This window comes from Aricia agestis, chromosome 7 (genome assembly GCF_905147365.1).
Source record: "Aricia agestis chromosome 7, ilAriAges1.1, whole genome shotgun sequence".
NCBI lineage: Eukaryota > Metazoa > Arthropoda > Insecta > Lepidoptera > Lycaenidae > Aricia > Aricia agestis.
This window is the reverse complement of record NC_056412.1, coordinates 9,845,976-9,852,309: the sequence shown is the minus strand read 5'-3', so window position 1 is coordinate 9,852,309 and position 6,334 is coordinate 9,845,976. Positions and strand designations below refer to the sequence as shown.

The window sequence follows — 6,334 nt, the reverse complement described above, 5'->3', positions numbered from 1 at the left end:
GTTTAGTCTATTGCGCTCCATGCGATTGATGCAGGCCCGTAGTGCTGTGTGATACTGTATAGTGTTATATTAAACAATCTAATCATGCGATGTCCAAGTCGATCTATTTATTAAAAACGTAAAAGATTTTTTAATATTGATATGATAATAACTTACGTACTAACTTGAGACATAAGGTCCCTTAGGTAGGGACTGAATAAATTAACCGACTCGGTATTGCATGGATCTCATAAATTTTTACGGTATAAAAACTGAGTTGCGAGACTTGGTTTTTTTACAGGATGTTTTTGATGGGATTATTGGTTGTCTGGAAGAAACTGCTTAAAGCAGTGAGACCGTCTTTTTGCACAATTTTGTACTTATTATACTTTTTTTGTGGTTACAGAAAGTCTACGTGATGACCTCCCGCCGGTTCGGAAACTAACCCGGCGAGGAGAACCGGCGTAAGAAACTCGCATATATAATTACACGAGGGAAAGACTTCATCGATCATATTGTTATCACTGCGCCTGGTAATAGCGGAGCTATTTTAAGCACCGCAAATGAAAAGAGTTCTCTATTTATAGGCCGAGTCAGTGACATGAAGTATTTACTTAACCACAAGCTATATTACTCAACCGTGACGGAAACTCTATAACCCTATATCGGTTGAAATCGTCTTTAGAAACGATCTAGCTTTTGCTCGCGACTCGACACTCGTAGTCAGTGGAAACTGCAAATAGTAAAAACTTACTATATCTCTACTCAATAATACTCAATATTATGTATAACGTTACGCTAAGTAACTTTTTATTTTTTTTAGGCTTTAAAACTTACCTATAACATTTAGTGGAAAATGTAACATGTACCTAAGGTCCTTAGGCTAAGGATAATACTATAAACAGATATAGTAGTACGGGTTGTTGCCAACCGTACATAATTAATATGCTTACACTTTAAGATCCGCTACTGTCGCGGATCATATTCATTTGTATTACGTGAAATAAAGTCAGTTATCATTTATCCATCAAAAGGAGCGGTTTTATTTTATCATTCCCAATCGTTCTCCCTTAATATCTTATATATAAAATTCTCGTGTCACAATGTTCGTTCCCGTACTCCTCCGAAACGGCTTGACCGATTCTCATGAAATTTTGTGAGATTCCTAGCTAGATCGATTTATCGCCCCCGAAACCCCCTATATACTAAATTTCATGAAAATCGTTGGAGCCGATTCCGAGATTCCAACAATTATAAATAAATATATATATCTATATATATATATATATATATATATATATATATATATATATATATATATATATATATATATATATATATATATATATATATATATATATATATATATATATATATATATATATAAATATATATATATATATATATATATATATATATATATATATATATATATATATATATATATATATATACACTCGTTTAAAGATATAAGATTATTTTTATGGCAAAACAACGTTTGCCGGGTCAGCTAGTAAAATATAATATTGGTGTAAGGCAGGCTGCAGCAGTAGCCCCTACTACACCTAGACATGTTTTTTGGTTCTTCGAGCCGGATATGAACCAGCGACCTATGGATTAAATTAAAATGTATTCCATCTTTGATGTTCAGTTATCTCCACCGCGTACCGTTGTCAGTTACTCATGCTATTGCGAATACCGAGATAGTGCAAGCCCGAAGGTGCTTACTATCATTGTTTCTATTTGGTCTCGATAATCGTGAGATCCGCTTCGAGTTTGTTATCCAAAACATAATATTTTGTACAACATTTTAATTGTCATCTTATCTTTATTAATTTCACTGATTTAATAATTATTACTCTCATTAAAATAAAAAAGAAGCTCTGATTGCAAGCCCTCCTTCAGGCGTCGAGTACAATAAATAATAATTGTGTCTGCGTTATCCAAAGCTTGCCTGGAAAGCTGTTAAATGCTTCCAAGAGGTTTTATGACACATAGCTGAACTATATCTTTATTGCTCGTAGCATGATAGAATTTGCATAATTATTATCTTAGAATAGAAGCGACAATATGAGGGCGCATAATATTAAGTACCTAGTCACGTATAAAACGTTCCGTGTAACGAGTCTAGCATGAGGAACATCAACCAAGACATATTACTCGACGATATTCTATAAATATCCAACATGAGAGGAAAATTAAACCCTGGAAGCGCGAGTGCGTCTGGAGTTAAAGTAAACAGGTCCGCCGTCTGATAACGTTTTCATCTAGATTTAGAGCCAGACGGTTTCGAGCAGGGCTGCCAATCTCGGGGACGCTCCTTCGGACTCGCGGAGGTGGATCGTCGAGGACCGGCACGCAGTCGGCAGCCCTGTCGTGGCGAAAGGCGCGCGGGGGGTGGGCGGGCGGGGCGGGGCGTGTCGCCGGCGTCGCGCCGCCCATCGCGACATATAAGCTGCGCGTGCGCCTGCGCCGCTGACAGCGTGAGTAGCGCCACTGAACGACGCTCGAGCGTGCCCGGCGCGACACGACTGCGCCCGCTGACCGCGCGCCAAACCGCGACAGTGCGTTCTCGCTTAATTGAATGTCTTCTTGGAATTACACAAATCTAAAGGTAAGCGAAATTATGTTCTTTTTTGTTACTCAGAGAAAATCATAACTTTTGTCTTGTCCCAATAAGGTCTGATAATTAATATCCTTAAATATTAGGGTCGCAGTGACACTGTAAATTACCAAGTGAGGAATAAGCTGAGTGCATGACATTTTTATTTGGTTATTTTAATGCTAATATGATATTATGATGAAATACTCCATTGACATTTTACTCGTATAGTAAAAAATCTTATGAGCTACTTGGATATAGATATACTCGGTCATCTACGTTTAAATTTTTTAATACAGTTTGCGGAACATATTTTTTTTGTATATAAATTGGCGTAAAATGACAACATTTTGTTGAATAATAAAATGTAATTTATTGTATAGTATACTAGCTGACCAGCTAGGCTTTGCCCGCGTGAACGTGATTCGAAAATATCGCAGAGAAATTTAAAATTTAAAACCTACAAGTTACAACAATGATTTTTTTTTTTTAAATCGGTTCACAATCGGCAGAGTATAATTATTAGGATAAATCGTTGAATCAAACTTTCATCCTCTATTTTTATACTCTTGTGATGGTTTGAATGTCATTTTTGTTTTTAAATACTAGGTGTAGGTAGCGATGTAAACGTTACCAACTCCATGCGTCCAGCGAGCGGCCTTTAGAAATGTAGCGGCCCTTATTTGACTGTGCAATCTCTAAGCCGGACCTGTCTGGCGACTCTCTACATTTGCGTTAGAAAATCCGAGTAGTTGAGTCTTTCGTCCCATAAATTCATCCAAATGGAGCGAGTGGTTAGATGTGTTTTTTTTTTCATCCTGCGATTCGTCCCACTTTTATATATACTATTGTTTTCTGCTTAGAATTATACAAATTGTAAATCACACCAACACTGGCGCGCGCTATAACCTCCACTTCTAAACCTGCATTCCAGATTATTATGTTGTAATAATAATTGATTATGGTAATTGGTACCCGGCACTGCGCACTGAGCGATAGGAAATGTAATACAGGATAGCAATTTAAGTAGAGACAGAATTAACGTATGGAAATATATGTACTTAAGAGGATACACCAGGGGCTAGAGAAATGAAAAAAAAGTACGTGTAATATCTATAGCTGTCTCCCTTACCTCAAGCCTATACCGCAGAACGCGATAGAGACAACTGCAGAAAATCCAGAAAATCAACGATTCGTTGTCCCCTGATTCCTTCTCCAAAACTTAACCGATTTAAGTATTTTTTTCATTAAAGATTAAAAAAAGGCTTGAGCTGTGTTCCTATGTTTTGCTTTTTTTGTATAATCTAGCCAAATCTGTTTTCTGGACGTTTGAACACAGCGGAAAATCTGACCATTTTTTTGGGTTTTTGAACGTTCATATCTTATTTAATAATTAAATTATGAAAAAAAAGAAAACATAGGGACATTTTATTAGTGGCCGTAGATATTCAGGAAAAAGATTATAACTCTACTAGCATTATCCAGGGAGGAAACAGGGGACAACGTTTGTATGGAAAAAAGGGCGGTGTGGACTCCTCTTAAACAACATTGAAAACATAGAAGAAGTAAAGAGAATTTGAAAAGATAATAAATAAGCAAAATGCCGAGAAGGAAAGGATAGATTAAAAGTGAAAGAATAAAGAAGGAATTGTAAAAAAGGATAGTAATATAAATAGAGATAGAATGAAATATGAAAATTAATGTAAATATTATTGTAAATCCAAAAGAAAATATAATAAGAAACAAGAAATAACATGTAGAATGAAAGAAAATGAGATAATGTTAGAATACAAAACATAAATACACAGAAAGGCCGGCAACGCACTTGCAGCTCTTCTGATGCTGCGAGTGTCCATGGGCGACGGAAGTTGCTTTCCATCAGGTGACCCGTTTGCTCGTTTGCCCCCTTATTTCATTAAAAAAAAATGAACAAAATCCATACTTCCATACTATATATACTATGTACTATACTATATACTATAATATTATAAATGCGAAAGTGTGTCTGTCTGTCTGTCTGTCTGTCAGTTACCTCTTCACGCCCAAACCACTCAACCAATTTTGCTGAAATTTGGCCTTGAGTCCCGGGAAAGGACATAGGATACTTTTTGTCCCGAAAAAATGTACGGTTCCCTCGCGATAAACGAGTTTTGGCGCAACGGAGTTGCGGGCGTCATCTAGTATGTAAATAATTTTCTTTTCCGATTTACGGATGGGGAACTAGGTCCCGAACCAGGAAAAAATACATGGGACGAAACACTGCATAAAAAATTTTTCGCTTCCAGCCAGTGTCCCATTGGGACGAACATTTATGGGGCGAAAGAATCAACTACTTGAAAATTCGTTTATCTTTACTTTGTATCCACTATCACGAGCAACAAGCTCTGTCTAAAGTCGACGACTCCGTTGCGGGCGTCATCTAGTATGTAAATAATTTTCTTTTCCGATTTACGGATGGGGAACTAGGTCCCGAACCAGGAAAAAATACATGGGACGAAACACTGCATAAAAAATTTTTCGCTTCCAGCCAGTGTCCCATTGGGACGAACATTTATGGGGCGAAAGAATCAACTACTTGAAAATTCGTTTATCTTTACTTTGTATCCACTATCACGAGCAACAAGCTCTGTCTAAAGTCGACGACTCTACACTTTCTGAATACCTATAATTACAAAATAGTATATAATATCATCAAAAAATATTTGAACTTCGGTCTTTTTACTAGGGATAGATCGCAAATAACTTTTGATATAATTATTTATAAGTTAATTTGTTATATATGTAATTAAGAAAATATGAACTACCTGGGATGCTCTATTTTCCGAATATGGTGTGATTATTTTATCAGTTTGTTACAAGTTTCAATGTTAGTAGCGATACGTTTAGCCGTCGCATCGCTAACTTCGTGGCTTATGAGTCTTCGTGGCCACTTCCGTATTTGGTCTACTTAGAGCGACCGCAGACATACAATTTCAAGTTGACCGACTAAATCGTATCTAAGTATACTATTAGCTATGGCGGCTTATGAGAGCTCGTGCATCAAACTAAAAGTTGTACAATTTAGTTGGATGCAATGTGCGAGCTCCCATAAGTCGCCATATCTAACAGTCATACTATACGATTTAGTCGGTCAACTTGAAATTGTAAGTCTGCGGGGAGTGGGGACCCTTAGGGCGAAGCCAAACGAGCGTAATTTGTGAGTTGTGAGTCGCAGAATTTTGGTTCGGCAGAATTCTGCTGCATTCAGTTTCATACAAAACTCCTGTTTGATTCACACGAGCGTAATTTTGTGAGTCGTAATTTGTATGAAAATATATTTACGCGGCAGAAATTCTGTGACTCACAAATTACGCTCGTTTGGCTTCACCCTTACTACTACTACTTGCACATTTATCAATTTGAATAGGAGCCATTTTGAAATGAAACGTAATAACAGATGACTATGCTACCTTTTTTTTTGACGGGAAATGCATTGACGCATCCCGAGGGAATTGGGGACTCCCCCACGAGTATGTGGGACCCGCTGCGGCCGTAAGGATGGTAAGTGACCGCAGCCCTACCCACTAAAGCCCGTCGGTACTCTTCGTCTTCCCGTTGCCGAGTCGCGAGCTCTACTCCGTGGCTCGACAATCGACCGCGAATCGCGTATCAATGGCTGGCCCGTACTCTTTGAAGCACTGTCGCTATGCTCCTGTCACCGAACAGAGGCCCTTCCGGGGCTTGCATAGGCGACTCTCTCTGTCGTCGCGATGC

At 37.9% G+C, this 6,334-nt stretch overlaps 1 protein-coding gene across 3 annotated transcripts in view; it reads left to right on the top strand.

Annotated features, from left to right (window-relative positions):
- The first annotated feature begins 2,465 nt into the window (after window positions 1–2,465).
- Window positions 2,466–6,334, top strand: part of LOC121728814 (insulin-like growth factor) — a 28,788-nt gene continuing 24,919 nt past the window's right edge. For 2 of the 3 annotated variants that reach the window (XM_042117114.1, XM_042117112.1), the window contains exon 1: window positions 2,466–2,593. The gene's annotated coding sequence lies outside the window, so the exon portion shown is untranslated. The remainder of the gene's footprint in view (window positions 2,594–6,334) is intronic. The other variant, XM_042117113.1, reaches the window with a different exon arrangement.